This window comes from Amblyomma americanum, chromosome 7 (genome assembly GCF_052857255.1).
Source record: "Amblyomma americanum isolate KBUSLIRL-KWMA chromosome 7, ASM5285725v1, whole genome shotgun sequence".
Taxonomy (NCBI): domain Eukaryota; kingdom Metazoa; phylum Arthropoda; class Arachnida; order Ixodida; family Ixodidae; genus Amblyomma; species Amblyomma americanum.
In genome coordinates this window covers 106,594,971-106,611,085 of record NC_135503.1, presented here as the reverse complement: position 1 = coordinate 106,611,085, position 16,115 = coordinate 106,594,971, and positions in this window count along the sequence as shown.

Genomic DNA, 16,115 nt, shown 5'->3' with positions numbered 1-16,115 from the left:
AGAGAAAGTGAACCAATAAAGTAAGCAGAGATTGCGCTAAGAAGAAATTTAACAGTCAAATATCACCATTACGCAAAAGTTGTGACACCAAGATGATCGGGAACTTTAACGACAGTATGAGAAATAAGTCGTACATCAAGTACTAAGGGAATATAGCTCTCCGCAAAAATTATCAGTAAGGAAATAAACGGTGTTGATCAAGGGGAGCCACCCTCTCCACTTTTACTCAGTGAACGCGCACAAGAAGCAGTTAGAGCGCCGGATAAGGGGGAATAAGGCATGAGACAAAATGGAAGATTGGTCAGCAGACGTCAATTTGCTGGCTGCATTGTGCTTTTAAATAACCAAGAGGATTAACTGAAGGTTGCAGCTAAGGTAAACAAAGTTCAGTAAGAACAACAAAAGGGACGACAACTCATGGCAGTGCTCTACGGCAACGGAAGTTGTAAGCCTGTACCTTATCTGGTCCAGTTTGTAAGAACGGATCATAGACCATGAAAAGTAGCAAGAAATTTGGATGGTCCGAAGTCCATTTGGTAGACACTCTCATGTCACGAACAACACTCAGCTTGCGGAATCGAAGTGTCTCAAGATACGTACGATGTACCCAGTTCATTCCCATTGCAGGTACGGCGGACGTCGCTGTAAGTCCATAGTTAAACCCGTGCCCAATGTATGCGAGTTGCACTGCCAGTGTCGTTTTCTATACGCACTTCTCCGCGAGGCGTTTGCACGTTAGACACCACGTTCAAGAACCACTGACATGCTAGAGGAACCTGCAATCATGTCCACACGTAATGAGACACGGGCAGCTCTCTAAAAAAATGGACATATCACCAACCCCCCGCGGTGGCTCAGTGGTTAGGACACTCGGCTACTGATCCGGAGTTCCCGGGTTCGAACCCGGCCTTGCGGCTGCGTTTTTATGGAGGCAAAACGCTAAAGTGCCCGTGTGCTGTGCAATGTCAGTGCACTTTAAAGATCCCCAGGTGGTCGAAATTATTTCGGAGCCTCCACTACGGCTCCTCTTTGTTCCTTTATTCTTTCACTACCTCCTTTATCCATTCCCCTAGGGCGCGGTTCAGGCGTCCAACGATACATGAAACAGATACCGCGCCATTTAGTTTCCCCAAAAACCAATTATTATTGTTATTACATATACCCATCTTCATGCCCGGCTGTGAACGGCGAGCGCACTTGCACTAGCTCGCACGCAAGCGGCGGTGGATTGGCGACGCGACGTATGCCTGCAGAGATATGTGTATTCCCTGGGTGCCTCAGCAGTCAGGCATAATAAGCAGTCTCTTAGTATGTCACCTTGTCATGCTCAAAATTTAAGTAAGGAATCACCAGCATTTGCGCCTGCAAAATTGTGCACTGGTCTGTGAATCGCAGCGGCATACTTAGTCGGGATACAGTACCCATGCCCGGCACAACACGCATCTCGCCCAGCAGAGCACCCGTCCCCAGAGCGTACGACATGTTACGCTTTACCGGCGCACAGATCGTTCATCTTTAAAATTTTTAGATTTTGCTTTACTGCCATGGCTGGCAAAAAAGGATAGTTTGTCCAATCTATTTGAAGCGTATGGTTGCTACTGTGCAGCTACGGTGACACAGCGGCGAAAGCGTAGCGATGCTGTCCACGTCAATGCGCCTGCTGAGGCAAAGACATGCTCTACCACTTCGCAAGGGTAAGCAGCCGGAAAGCCGGGGAACAGCGACGTTTTTTGGGGAAGACGAGGAAAGTTTCTAGCTAGGCTTGGTCTTTGACGAGAAATTTTGCATGCACACCGTTCAAATTTCTTCCCCTGGTTCAAGCTAAGTACGAGTCAGTCGAAGGACATCATTCAGGCATCGCCAAAAGCCCCTCTTGTATTTGGAGCATCGATGCGGCGCGCTTACTCTTCGACTGGAGAACAGCCGCTCGCCGCAAGGAAGCGTACCTTCAGTTAAGTTCACAAAGCGGATTTTGGCACAAAGCAAAAAAGCACACTTGCCCGACGCTGGCATGGAAAGAGTTAGGAGTAATTTTGGATTTCGCAGTTTTTGCAGGACGGTCAAGATAATTGAATCGTGGCGCTCTCTAAGTACACACATTGAGGACCGGTAGCCCCATTTCGGGCACTGGGTAAATATTCCTGTACCAAAGGTGCAGCTATCATCGTACACGGCAATCCAAAGGAACGCAAGGAGGTCCAAACTGGGCAGGCCGCCGATCAAGAATTCAAAAGGTCGGACAGTGAATAAACTTGGGCGCCTTCTTGAAGAAGGCACCACATTCTCAAAGAAAAAAAACCCGGTAATATTTATGTTGCCTGCTGTGATGTTTATAATGAGCGTTTCATCTTCTTAATATTGTTGCGAATTCCCTGCCAGAACTCCGGTTAGAACCTGTTACATTGACTCTATATGATATACATGAGCCACCACCTCTTGGCATGTTCGAGTTCCTGCCATTGGATTATCGTACCACATTATACTAATCCATCAAACTAATCCACCTTGATCCAACATGTACTTCGAATAATGCACCTTAATATATTTTCTAGAGTGGGCTGCCTTCAAAATTTTGGATTGTTCAGATTTTGAAATTTGGCGGTGACCTAAGGTTGGTCCACTAGTCGTCACATGGTGTTCATGACGTAAAGAGCTTCTAGATCAGTCAGAGATATTTGCAGCAGCGAAGCCAGAATTTTTTTCTGAGGCAATAGCTAAGTGCAATTCCATTAAAACACTTGTCAAATTAGCCGGACATACTCCAGGGAAAAAATGCACCCGGTCTGTCCGGCGTACCTTTAGCGCACGCCGTTGAATAACACTAGTCGTATGAGCCCGGCGTACTCGGGAAATAAATGTACGGGTCCGTCCGACGCAGGCGGACCGACGTGCGTTCAGAAGCCGGAAAGCGAAATACGCAAGAGAAAAATACATTTAGCACGTCACGCAGCGAGAGCGAAGTGAAGCATATCCGGCGATTGTTGTGGCGCTGTGAGAACTTTTTCGTGCTTTTCCCAGGTAATTGTACAGTTTCGAAAGGTGTTTCCATTCAGGAGGTGATTAGCATGGGTAATAATCCAGCCATAAAAGCTTTTTCTACCGGCTCATACGAAAGAACGAATTGCGAGGGTATAAGCGCTGGACCTTAACGCTCCTAGCTTTGGACATGAACATTTAGGCCCCCTACATGGGATGGAGATGGAATTGGGGCAAGCTCCAACGCATCGCTTCTATCTACAGTTAACCTCGACGAAAATGGCTCGTTCGCGAAAACACGATAATGGCATTCACCCTAGGTGTGTGCACCGCGATGTTAGTCTGAACGAACCGACATCCGCGTCTGCGCTTTGGCCTCTGTGAGTAACGCAAAACACGGAGCGCATTAACTACGCCGGCGCATGCATCCAAGAGCATTACTCACAGCTCATGCGAATGAGCGGAGACGAGGAATAACCCGTCGGCAACTCCTGGGCGTTGTCCTTTCTCAAACCTTTGGACGATAGTAATCGCTGAGTGCTAACGGTAATTTAGTGCTGAAGGGGTTCGAGCCTTTTTCATACCTAGGATTGCTTTGCAATGTTCTGCGGACGAGTGCATTCGCCGAAGAAAAAGTTCTTGTAAGCCAAGGATTGAACTCACGGGAATAACTTCGAAATGCACTTAGCTTGAACTTTTTCCTCATGGTCTAAAGCATTTCTTTGACTCGCTTGCGAACTTTCTTTGGGCGGAATCATTTTAGGGAGTTCAATAAACAATAATCACAACACTTCTACTGTAATGAAGGGTACTTCTATGTAAGAACTACTAAGCTCGACTTGACTGAAGCCGCACTTTCTGTCTTACTTCTCACAAAATTCCTGAACGGCAAAATAAAAGGAGAATACTTATTCAGCATCGTCTATCCCCTGCAATACAAATGCACTTTTCTAGTCAGGTAATTCTTCTATCTCGCAAATGCTTCCTTCTTTCGCATGAAGTGCATCCTGCAGCGTCTAGTGACATATTAACACTATGAAGTCCATAGGAGGGAGACATATCCGACAGAGTTGACTCTTGGTCTGAACTTGTAGATTTTGCCATCTTGTTTTTTTTACCAAGTAATGCCGGCTTCGTTTTTGGCATCCTAGGCAGTAGTCTGTACTAGGATGAAAAGAAACACTGGGGTGCCGTTTACACAGAAATGATTAGATAAAGACCCTTTATCAAACGAAAAAAAATGAAAACGTCTAAACTAGGTATGAGAGACCCACACGACACACCAGAGAGCGGTCAAAAAGATCACATGACTAGTAACGTGGCAATGTAAACGGCGGACCACTGGAGCAGACGACGGAGCGAATAGACTGGAAAATTCTCGAAAGCACTGTCCTCCTCGCGCTGAGCTTCCAGGAGCGAAACGGCAGATACCGCGCCCCACAAGTGCACCAACAGAAAGGAAAAAGGCAGGCCACGGCAGCACGTCAACAGCACCGATTTGTTGACCCAAACGCTCCCTCAGCTTAGTAAGAGAAAAACAAGAAGCGGAAATACTAATGTTGCTGCACTCAAGAGCTGTACTTCATCTAGAAATGCCGCAGACCGCCTACAGAAACTGAGAGAAAAGAGGCATTCGCCATTTTTTCGCCTACTAAGCCTGCGTCGTCTGCGGGCGAGGCGGGGCTTGTGAAATCGGGTCACGTAGCTCTTCGTCCGCTCCCGGAATCGGTGATTTCGTCTGTCGTCTGGATCGCCTGGAGGCTTCACACGACGTATTAGATCGCGGACCTCATAGCAGTCTTCTGTGAGCAGTTTCGCTTGCATCAATGTCTCATTTAAAGGGCGCGGGTACGAATACACGAGGACATTCCAGAAAAGATTCGTTTAATATCGTGTATGCCACGAACTTAGTTTGAGCTGTGCAGCCTTGCAAGCGACCTTTCAAGAGGCGGAACTGCTTTTAAGCCGCCGAGTCAATATGCTTTAAATGACGGGTGGTTTAGTGTTGAGGTGAAATGTATCCCGAGGTATTTCGCTTTATGACATTTATGAGTCGGACGTGATTTATTTTGTGAGTGCAGACAAGTGGGTTTTTACGTGTTACAGACATTTTGGGACCTCGAGAGGTTTTGCCTCATGTGCACGAAACGCAGTAATTGTTAACGCGTGTCAAGAAATAATTCAGGATGAGTTTGTCTGCGGATGCCTAAATCTTCACGTACTTTATGCAATCGTCGACAAAAACAAAGACAGTGGACTCATAAACTGTAGGTCGTTAAACTAATTAAAAGTATAAAGGGGCACAGCACAGAACCTTGAGCACCTTCGGAATGCATTGGAGTGAGATGCCAGTGGAAGTTAGCGGCACGAACATATTGCCGGCGTTATGAAATTTGCGCAACCCAAATGGTGAGTTTACACACCCTACGCCCAGCAATTCTGGACAAAAGCATTTTTGAACAGGAAAATGTTTGTGAACGCATATTTTCATATATTTTAAACTTTCACTATATTAATCAATATATCCGCAGATAGCCCGTGGGCAGGCTTGCATTTTGTTTTTGCTATTAACGTTTTTTCTACCGTCAAAAGCGTCCCCCATTGGTTTTTTATTGCAGTCTTAACTGCTCGATGCGAGCAATGAAAACACTCTAAAAGAAAGATTTTGCTACATATCAGAAGAAAGGGCTGTTACCTTCAATATTGGTGTACAAGAATCTTGTATTTTTCTAATTTTCAAAATTTTTATCCACGAATGTTGGACATGGAAAGACAGCAAGCCTTGATAATAAATTAATGTGGACTAACACATCGAAAGATTTTTCAAAGTGTATAATTTTATGTCAGTCTGCTGATTTTATTGTAGTATTTCCATCAGTTTATCTCACCTTTTCTAGCAGCTCCATCAATTCACCTTTTCAGAGATTAAGTTTAGTTGCCGTCGACCGACAGAGACGAAACCCGTTTTGGACACATGAAAAAGCTCATTAGCTTCGACAAACTAGGTACGTGTTCGAGAACAATATTTTTCTACCTCAGCTGTACGTCCGCAAGGAGGTGGCCAGTATATATTCGCTTATACAATGTCGCGTGATTTGTGAACGAGTACTACATTAAGGATTTTTCAATGTGTGGGAATTTCTGCTCTTAGCTAACTTGCAGCAATTATGATATAATGATACTTCGTGCACCACTCTCTGTATTTGTAAAGAAACATGTTCGGTCCACCATAAGGGCAACAGTGAGATCTTAATAGTTATCTTCAGCGCCGACAAAAATACACCTTCCGCACTGATGCCAATTTTGCATATTTCAAATCCTGTATTTTCAAGATCGCTAGAAGAAAGCTGTAGAGATGGAAAAGTAGTGTATAAAAGTAGAGGCTCTGCAATAATTATAAGTTTCTACACAGTCATTGGGTTTCATTTTCGTTAAAGGATACCTCCAAACGTTTATCGAGTCATTATGCGGACGTTGAGCGTATTATTCCCATTTTCACTGCCTGAGAATAAAAAACTGCTTACGTGACATTTCAAATATAGGATGTCACGCGTGATTCACCTGTTTTGCGTTGTCTGCTTTCTGTATATCTTTTCGGCACACAACTTTCAATACATGTGCGATGCTCTTAAAAGCAAAAGCCACACTCGGAACGGGAGCTTATAGTTTGTGTGTAAAGGTCTCAAAGTATTCTTTCAGAAAATCTAGACTGCCTACGCCTACTAACTATTCGAGAGTCTGCTTGAACCGGTAACATCTGGACTGCAAGGCTATTCTCAGTAACCTCGTCACAAGACGAGTTACCGTTTGTAGTAATGATTACTAAGATGCCGCAGCAAGGAACGCGCTAAAATCTGAACTGCAAGGTTATTCTCAGTAACCTCGTCACAAGACGAGCTACCGTTTGTAGTAATGATTACTTAGATGCCCGCAGCAAGGAACACGCTAACATCTGGACTGCAAGGCTATTCTCAGTAACCCCGTGACAAGACGAGCTACCGTTTGTAGTAATGATCACTAAGATGCCGCAGCAAGGAACACAATCCGCTTTGTCTCGAAGCAGTGTCCTCTTCAAGGAGGCTACAAACCCCAGAATAGAAAGCACATTCCGCGACGGGAAAATAACAGCTGCTTTGTTGCGCATCCAAGTGCAGGGAGCGGGAGTGAAATAGATGGTCCGCGCTTCCGAGTTCGAACTGTTAACTTTCTCGTAATAGCTTGCTACCGTCGCGTTCAGCCGTAATGGACGACACCACAGCCAAGGTGTGCGCTGGAAAAAGTGTGCAATTAATGCCAAAGCATTTTATGACTCACGAGAGAAAAGGTTGTCCGCAGAAACTGTCACCGGAAGTTGTCCGCAGACCGTGGGACCGGAAGTCAAATGACGTCATACTGAGTGTTCGTAAATCAAAGAAAATCGAAAAAAAAAAGTTTCTCGGCCTAACGGCTTGCTTCTTCCGGCTACAATTGAGCGCGAAAGTGGCACTTGGCGGTCAGTTTTGTTTTATGCTACAATTTTGTGCCTGATTTGGTCAGAATTATTCGAAAATCTCCGTCGTCAGCGCTGACGCCGGACTGAAACGGCAAGCTTTCGCAGCATTCATACCCGCAGAGCCATCTGTGCTCGCCGAAGGAATGAGAACTCTACCATTCAGGTGGCGGTGAAACCCTAGGGTGAGAAAGCGGCTGCGCGGTTGGTTTGAAAGTGCTTTCTCGGCTATTTTTCAAAATTGGGCGCAGAAAATGCTCTTGCACGCAACTGACCCCGTCCCCGCACCTTGCGTTTCTCCCATGAGTTTTTCCGCAGCCTCCCTGCACGGTGGTATAATCGTTCGTCTGGAGGGCGCATGATTGCGCTACCGGCATCTTTTCTGCCAGAGCTCGCAGTTTTGGTTCGCCGTCGCCACAGATGATGAAGATTTCCGATTAACGTTGACCGAAGCAGCCAAGTACTCCATCCAAACTTAACATAAAACAAAATTGATCGCGAAATACCACCTTTGTGCGAATTTTGAGCGCTAGCGACCGGGCGGTTAGGCTGAGGGAATTTTTTGTCGATTTTCTCTGACTTACGCAACAGTGAGTAGTTGTGAGGCAAGTGTAGTAAACGTTATATAATTGATGCGGATGTAGTATGTCGTAATGATAGTTAATATAACGAATGTCGTAGAATGCGTAACTATAAATCGGATATAACTAACCATCTAAGTATGTAGAAACTATGAACCGCATATATAGAACTATAACGCTACATAAGGTGACTTGCAATACCTGGTATAAAGAAGTGTCGTATGTATGTCGTAACTAGAAGCGAGGTATAACGAACATGCCGGACATAGCGAAAATAGTGATTACAACAGTTGATGAAAGTGTGCCGTAACAAGAAACCAGACATAACGAACATAATGGATTTAACAAAAAGTCACGGGACAGGATGACTTGCAACAAAGGAAACACCTACTTAACAAAGCAGCAGCAACCAACGCTAATACTTCCACATTTCCCCAATGCAGCAGACTGCTTTGCTGTCAAAAGTATTTTCAGTCGATAATTAGTCTTTGTTCTAAGATTGATATAACTGTCATTCCTCTGAGGGTGCAATATCAGCGCACGTGAAAGGACCCCAGGTGGTGGAAATTTCTGGAGTCCTTCAATATGGCGGCCCTCATAGCCTGAGTCGCTTTGGGACGTTAAACTCCATAAACCAAATCAAACCATTCCTCAGGGGGAAATATGATTACATATTCAGACTCGGTCTTATGAAACCGTCGGCTTCTTTAGCATGCTCTGGATTACGAATCCAATTAGTTCATCATCACTGTACAAAATATTCTAAAATAGGGCCACTTCTTAAATTTCCCACAGTTACAAGCGTTTCTCTAGGTTAACGAAATCTTTCTCAGTATTCTCCAGCAAGCCCTGACTTTACATCCTGATCACTTGCACTATTGATAGTAATATAAATCACAAAACTTAATAATCTCTAACGCGTCTCATGCGCAAGTCCTGAACGTGAAAAATTGAAAATTAATTTTTGAGGAAAGGAAATGCTAGTTTATGGGGGTTTAACGTCCCAAAGCGACTAAGGCAATAAAGACGCCATAGTGAAGGGCTCCGGGAACTTCCACCGCCTGGGGTTCTTTAACGAGCACTTACATCGCACAGTACACGGGCCTCTAGAATTTCGCCTTCATCGAAATTTGACCGCCGCGGCTGGGATCGAACCAGCGTCTTTCGGGCCAGCAGCCGAGCGCCATAACCACTCAGCCACCGCGGCGGCTGGGAAAGGAAATGGCGCAGTACCTCTCTGACATGTAAGCGGACACATGAACCGCGCCATAGGGGAAGGAATAAAGGAGGGATTGAGAGAAGGAAGGAAGAAAGAGGTGCCGTAGTGGAGGGATCCGGAATAATTTCGACCACCTGGGGATCGTTAACGTGAACTGACATCGCACAGCACATGGGCGCCTTAGCGTTTCGCTTCATCGAAACGGGGTTGCCGCGGTCGGGTTCGAACCCAGGTAAGCCGCCGCAGTGGCTCAGTGGCTATGGCACTCGGGTGCTGACCCGAAAGACGCGGGTTCAGTCCCGGCCGCGGCGGTCGAATTCCGATGGCGGCGAAATTCTAGAGACGCATGTATTGTGCGATGTCAGTGCACGTCAAATAACTCCAGGTGGTTGAAATTTCCGGAGCCCTTCACTACGGCGTCCCTCATAGCCTGTTCGCTTAGGACGTTGAACCCAAAAGCAAATCCTCGCCCATCTCTTGCGCAATGATACCCCTTGCCCCTTTCCAAAAAAGGCTTGCTGTTTAGTTTATCTAGGTGTGAAATATTCTGCGAAGCACAGATTTGTGCAGGTGGAAACCACCGCCACATGCCTGTAAGCGCGATTGGGATGTCCACTGACCCAGGAAGCCAGTTGTACGCGCCTTCAACTTTTTCACCACAAATGCCAATTTAACCAATGTACGCCGCCGATCTATGCTACAGTGCCGCGTTTCTGCTGCTGTGTTGTCAACGCCAACGCGCATTGTTCTTGTTCCGCGTTTCTGTCACAACGCATTGTACGCCAACGCATGCAGCGCACATCTTTTTGACGCTGGCGCCACATAGTTCAAAGAGTGAACATTTTAATAGCAGTATTAGTTGATGAAGAAGACGACATGCAGTGCACAGCGCGAGATTGTGTTTAATGCCTTGAGTTTTACTCAAGGCATTATCGGCTGCGGCGATAGCCAAGAGCAGTGCAAGACCAGGAGTACGTAATAAATTTTTTGTTGCCAGAAGTGTTGCAGGCCTGAGCACGACAGAAAATTGAAAGTTGATGTGGGACAAATCTCTGTCCATAACACTCCACGGCCGAAACCCGCTCCTTCCAGTAATGTGCTCTTGACTTAAATGCATTACATCCAGAGTTTTCATCCAATATTTGCGACCTTTATTTGGGCAACCAATTTCAAGCCGACGCGATGTGATAATCTTTTCAGAAGGATTGGGTTAGTTTTCCTTTATGTGTGGCAGTTAGTTGCCCGTTTATTCATTTTTTTGTGATTGTGCCCACACGATTATCCCTGCTTTTTTTTTGGGGTTACTTTCAAAACCCTGTATTCAAATTTAGTGGTTTCTTGACATTTCAGTGAGTGTCTGCCTTTTTGAGGCTTTATGGAGGAAGTTTGTGCGCCTGTGGGGTTTTTAAAAGTTCGATTTTTTAACGAGTACTTATTTTCGTTTTCTCGTAATAGTCTGTACAGGGATTTGATAGATATGCTCTTTCCACAGCCATTGTATCGTTCTGTGCACTTTGGCCTCAAAAGTCATGATGTGTCTACACGAGTGCGCAGGATGCCGATTCCTCATTGCCCCAAAAGTTTTTTTTTCTTAACTACACACCGAAGCTCTACCTGCTATCACGTGGCTCGATAGGAAAAACAATTTTGTACCTTTTGTTAACTGCCGTTTGTGCATTGCACCTCAAACCACTGAAAACTGCTCTATTAACTGCAAGGATACGACTTTGATTTGGGATGTTTGCAGAGGACGCTAAAGAAAGACTTCTTTTAAATTCCTACGGTGTTCGTTACAATGTGGCTACTCAACATGATTGCGAACCATATGCCATGCTTTTCTTCATTGGACTTCAGAGAATAAAGAAAACGCGTATGCTGGACCGCAACGCTGAACCTCTTGTTTCAGCCAGAAGTCATTTCAGTCGAATGATGCTCCAACTCAGGGACATTTATAATGTAAAAAAACTTTCTACCACACTGGTTTCCGCTGTTGATGCGGCGTTTATCTCTGCCGCCCTTTTAGCTGCGTTGTTTTCTGTCATGCTAGCGCAGTGTAGTCACTAGATGCGCGCTTTGTAAATAATCTGCATATAGCCCATTTCTGTACATGCATAGCCTCGTGTAGCAAATAGCATGTTGGACAAAAAGCGGCAATAGCCTTGTGCTCTCGCGCAGCGCCCAGCGGATCGAATCCCATTCGTGGTAATGTTTATGTGATTCATTATTTATTTATTTCACTTGGCGCCAACCAGTAAGCACCGCAAGCAAACTCCATACATCGCAAGATCTTTCTCGAAGTTCGCCCATGAGAACAGTGCTTTCGCGCTAATTTATGGAATCAACAAAGAGATGATGTGTTGTGTTGTTTTGGGTTTTATGGCTCATAGGCAACTAAGGCCATCATGCACCAATCTCGAGGTATAGGATAAATCTCTGGATAATTTTATAGATATGTGAACATCGTCGGTGGTGCAGAGTGCTTAAATAGTTAGAATTACTTCATGATGATGAAGGAAAAAGATTCTAGAAATGGGTACTATTAAAAACTTTTAAAGGGGGTCGGATAACCTCTGCGGCCATCCTTACCAGGGCAAGGATCTCGAGGCTCCCAACCAATCAGTTAAAGACCTCACCCTTTTTCTCAGTAATGAAAAATGGCGGAGGTGTATCAGGCGAAGTACTGGGTCATGATTTACATATTTTTAAGAAAACCAGCTTCTGCTAAAAATCTAAAAACGCAAGACATGTCCACAATTGCATTATCACTCAAGAGCAGTGCTGGATGAAAAGGGATGCATTGGTTATAAAACAGAGAAAAACACTTTTTCTGTAGTTTTTACAGTTTAGAGCATGAAATTAAAATGTTATTGACTGTAATTTCATCTCCGCATGCACAAACTGGTTTGTCTTCATTCTTTAGCAGAAAGTTGTGTGTAATGTGTTTGTGACCTATCCAGAGACAGCAGAATAATGACCTTCTTGAAACGTTTGTGGTGCACACATGACTTCCATTCACCTAGCACTGGTTGTATTAACCGTAGTTTGCTATTTAGTTCGTTGTTCCTAGTGGACGGCCATTTTTTCTTGCATTACTACGTAATAAGCTCATGCAATCTCTATAGCGCATATTTATGTTTTTAATTTGCTTGTCACAAGCTTGAGCAGCGCACAGATCTGCCCTTTCATTGCCCTTTATGCCGGCATGACTTCGTACCCAGCAGAGTCTTATGTTTTGTCCTTCAGCTATGGCTGTTATAATGCTGTGAATAAGGTCGCCAAGCCGCGGGGTTATTGCATTTCTAGAATAAAGGGCTGGGAGCGCACTTAGCGAGTCTGTGTAAATAATACTTTTGGCGAGGTTCTCATTTAATATTTTTTCTATGGCTACACATATGGTGTGACATTCCGCAGTGAAGATGGAAGCGCACTGTGGAAGTCTTACTATTTTATTCCAATTTCTCTGTATAACTGCGCTTCCAACATATGCATCTGTTTTTGAACCGTCGGTATAAAATGCTGCGACAGTAGTGTACTTTTCCTCAAGTGTGAGGAATACTTGTATTATTGTTGTTGCGGAATTCGTTTCTTACGGAACTGTGTAAGAGTGAAATCACAGATTTCAGGGAAATTGTGCCATGGTGGCAGTGGACCTCGCCTTCGGGCAATGTTTGGCAATATGTCTAGTATGCCGAGGTTCCGGCACATCTCTTCAAATCGCCAGAGGAGAGGCCGAGTAGCTTGTGGCTTTTTGTTGAAGAGAGTTCTAGAAAGGCACTTGGTGGCGAGAGAGTAACAGAGATGCTTATGCAGTGAACGTATTTTTAGAATGTATGAGCATGTGAGTATGGCTCTTCTCTCTCTAAGCGATGGTTCATTAGTTTCTACATGGAGACTGTTTATGGGTGATGTCCTCTATGCACCAGTTGAGAGACGCGAACGTAAATTATGTACTGGATCTAGCCGTTTGAGGTACGATAGTCTCGCTGACCCATACACTATGCATCCGTAATCCAGGGTAGAGCGTACTACAGAGCGGTATAATTTTAAGAGACATGTCCTATCGGCTCCCCAGTGTTTTCTCGACAGCATTTTGAGTATTTTCAGGGATTGAGAAGCCCTATTTTTCAACGCATTTATGTGAGGCAGGAAGGTGAGCTTTCGGTCAAATGTTGTGCCTAGAAATTTATTTTCTTTTTCAGGGGTAAGTCTATTTCGTTCAGGTGTAGGGTGGGATCTATCTGCATGCCTTGTCTGAGTGAGAAAAAAATGGCCACCGATTTCTGTGGAGAAAACCGGAAGCCATTTCGGTCTGCCCATGTTGCCAGTTTATTTATTGTTAGCTGTATCTATCATTCGCATGTTGATGTATTCGAGGATGTGTAAGCAATCTGGAGATCATCTACATAGACAGAATACATAACGGTCCTTGGGATTATTTTCCTGATAGAATAATTTGTACAATAAAGAGTTTTGTGCTCAAAATACATCCTTGAGGTACTCCATTCTCTTGGATAAACTTCCTTCAAAGGGTTGAGTCTAGGCGGACATGAAATGTACGGTTACACAAAAAGTCTTTAAGGCAGTTCATCATCCTGCCGCGGATGCCCAGTTCAGTTAGGTCCTTAATAATTCCAAACCTCCAAGTTGTTTCATACGCCTTCTCTAAATCTAAGAAGACAGTGAGACAATGCTGTCTGTGTATAAAAGCCTCACGAACAGTGTTTTCAAGACGAACCAGGTCGTCGGTGGTGGAGCAAGCCTTTTTAAAACCGCATTGATGGACATCCAGCAGCTCGTGGTCTTCTAACACGAATGATAGTCTGATATTCATTAAACTTTCAAAATATTTCGCTAGACAGCTAGACAGAGCTATGGGCCTATAGCTCCTAGGAAGGGTAGAGGGTTTTCCGGGTTTTAATAGTGGAACAATAACGGCCATCTTCCAGGCTTCGGGAAGTTTCCCCGATACCCAAACATTTTTAAAAATAATTTAGAAGTGCCTCCAGAGCCGGTTCAGAGAGATGAGTCAGCATTTGATAATGTATTTAATATGAGCCAGGTGCAGTTTGCTTACCAGCAGACAGTACTTTATTAATTTCTTGGATTGTAAGTAGGCTATTATAGGGTTCATTTGAACTGTCACTTATCGGCAGTCTTTCTTCAGTTGTGTTTTTGTATTTGAGGAATGATTCTGTGTAGTGAGATGAACTAGAAGCTGCAGAAAAATATTCACCCAAAATATCTGCCTGTTCTTCTAAATTTGTCTATATGCCACGGTTTGATAGAAACAGGGCTGTGAATGGGGAGTAGCTATTATTTATCTCTTTTACCGTTTCCCACATTTGTTTTAACGTAATTGAGCTGCTTATTGAGGACACGTAACCTTGCCGTGAACTTTTTTCTGCATTACGGCGATCATATCGAGCTTTTTCTCTGAACTTTTTGAACTTTATGAAATTCTCCTGCGTTGGGTACCTAGAGAAAATTCCCCAAGCTTTGTTTTGTTTCTTTTTTGCCTCTCGGCGTTCTTGTGTGTACCATACCTTGTGATTCTGAAAAATTCCCCAAGATTTGTTTTGTTTCTTTTTTGCATCTCGGCGTTCTTGTGTGTACCATATCTTGTTATTCTGCTTTACTACTCCAGATGACCGAGGAATTTCTAGGCTTGCAGCGTTTAAAATACAGTTTTGACAGCACACGGGCGCCTTAGCGTTTTTATGGAGGAAAAACGCTAAGGCGCCCGTGTGCTGTGCGATGTCAGTGCACGTTAAAGATCCCCAGGTGGTCGAAATTATTCCGGAGCCCTCCACTACGGCGCCCCTTTCTTCCTTTCTTCTTTCACTCCCTCCTTTATCCCTTCCCTTACGGCACGGTTCAGGTGTCTAACGATATATATGAGACAGTTACTGCGCCATTTCCTTTCCCAAAAATCAATCACTTACTAAATTACTAGCTTCATTCAGTTCATCTACGCTGAAATCATCTGAAACTATTTTATCTGAGCTGGCCCTTTCTCTAAAAAGTGCCCTGTCGGCTAAATGTAACTTCTACCGTCGGGGTTTCGTTGGTGTGACTTGTGGTGGGGATGTTAGGCTTATTATTACAGGGAGCTGATCGCTGCCGTACGGGCTATCGATGACATCCCATTTAAAATCACAAAAGAGAGAGGGTGAACTAAACGACAAATCTATGAAACTCATTTTTCCCGTGCTCGGAGAGCTGTATGTATCTTTGCCAGTGTTTAGGAGTCAAACATTATTACTTAGAATAAAATCTTCTAAGATATGACCTCTTGCATCAGTGTGTGCATTTCCCCAAAAACCGGAGTGGACATTAAAATCACCAGCTAGCAGATATGGCTCTGGCAGCTGTTCTATAAGGGATTCTAAATCATGAAGTGTTAGCGTTAGGTGTAACTCAAGATATATGGTACATATTGTGAGTGTTTTAAAATGAAGGATGGTGACTGCGACGGCTTCGTATTTCGTTTTAAGTTTGATCTCGCAGGTTGCTACACCATTCAGTGTGACAATAGAAACACCCCCAGACAGTTTGCTTGCTTGCTACCTGTCACACCGAAATACATTGTACTTGTTTAAAATATTTTTTTTTGTTTTGGACCTTTTTGGACCTATATTGGTCTCCTGTAAGCATAAAGCTACCGGAGACATTGTGTTTAAAAGCTCTTTTATGTCACCGTAGTTATTGATTAGTCCTCGGCAGTTCCACTGTTTAACGAACGCCATGTTTGATGAGTGTAGTTAAAACTTCGGATACCGGTTTTTGGGGTGTGAATACTGGGGTATTTTTTCTTTTTCGCTCCAGGGAGCTGTGCCTCTGCTGCAGCAAA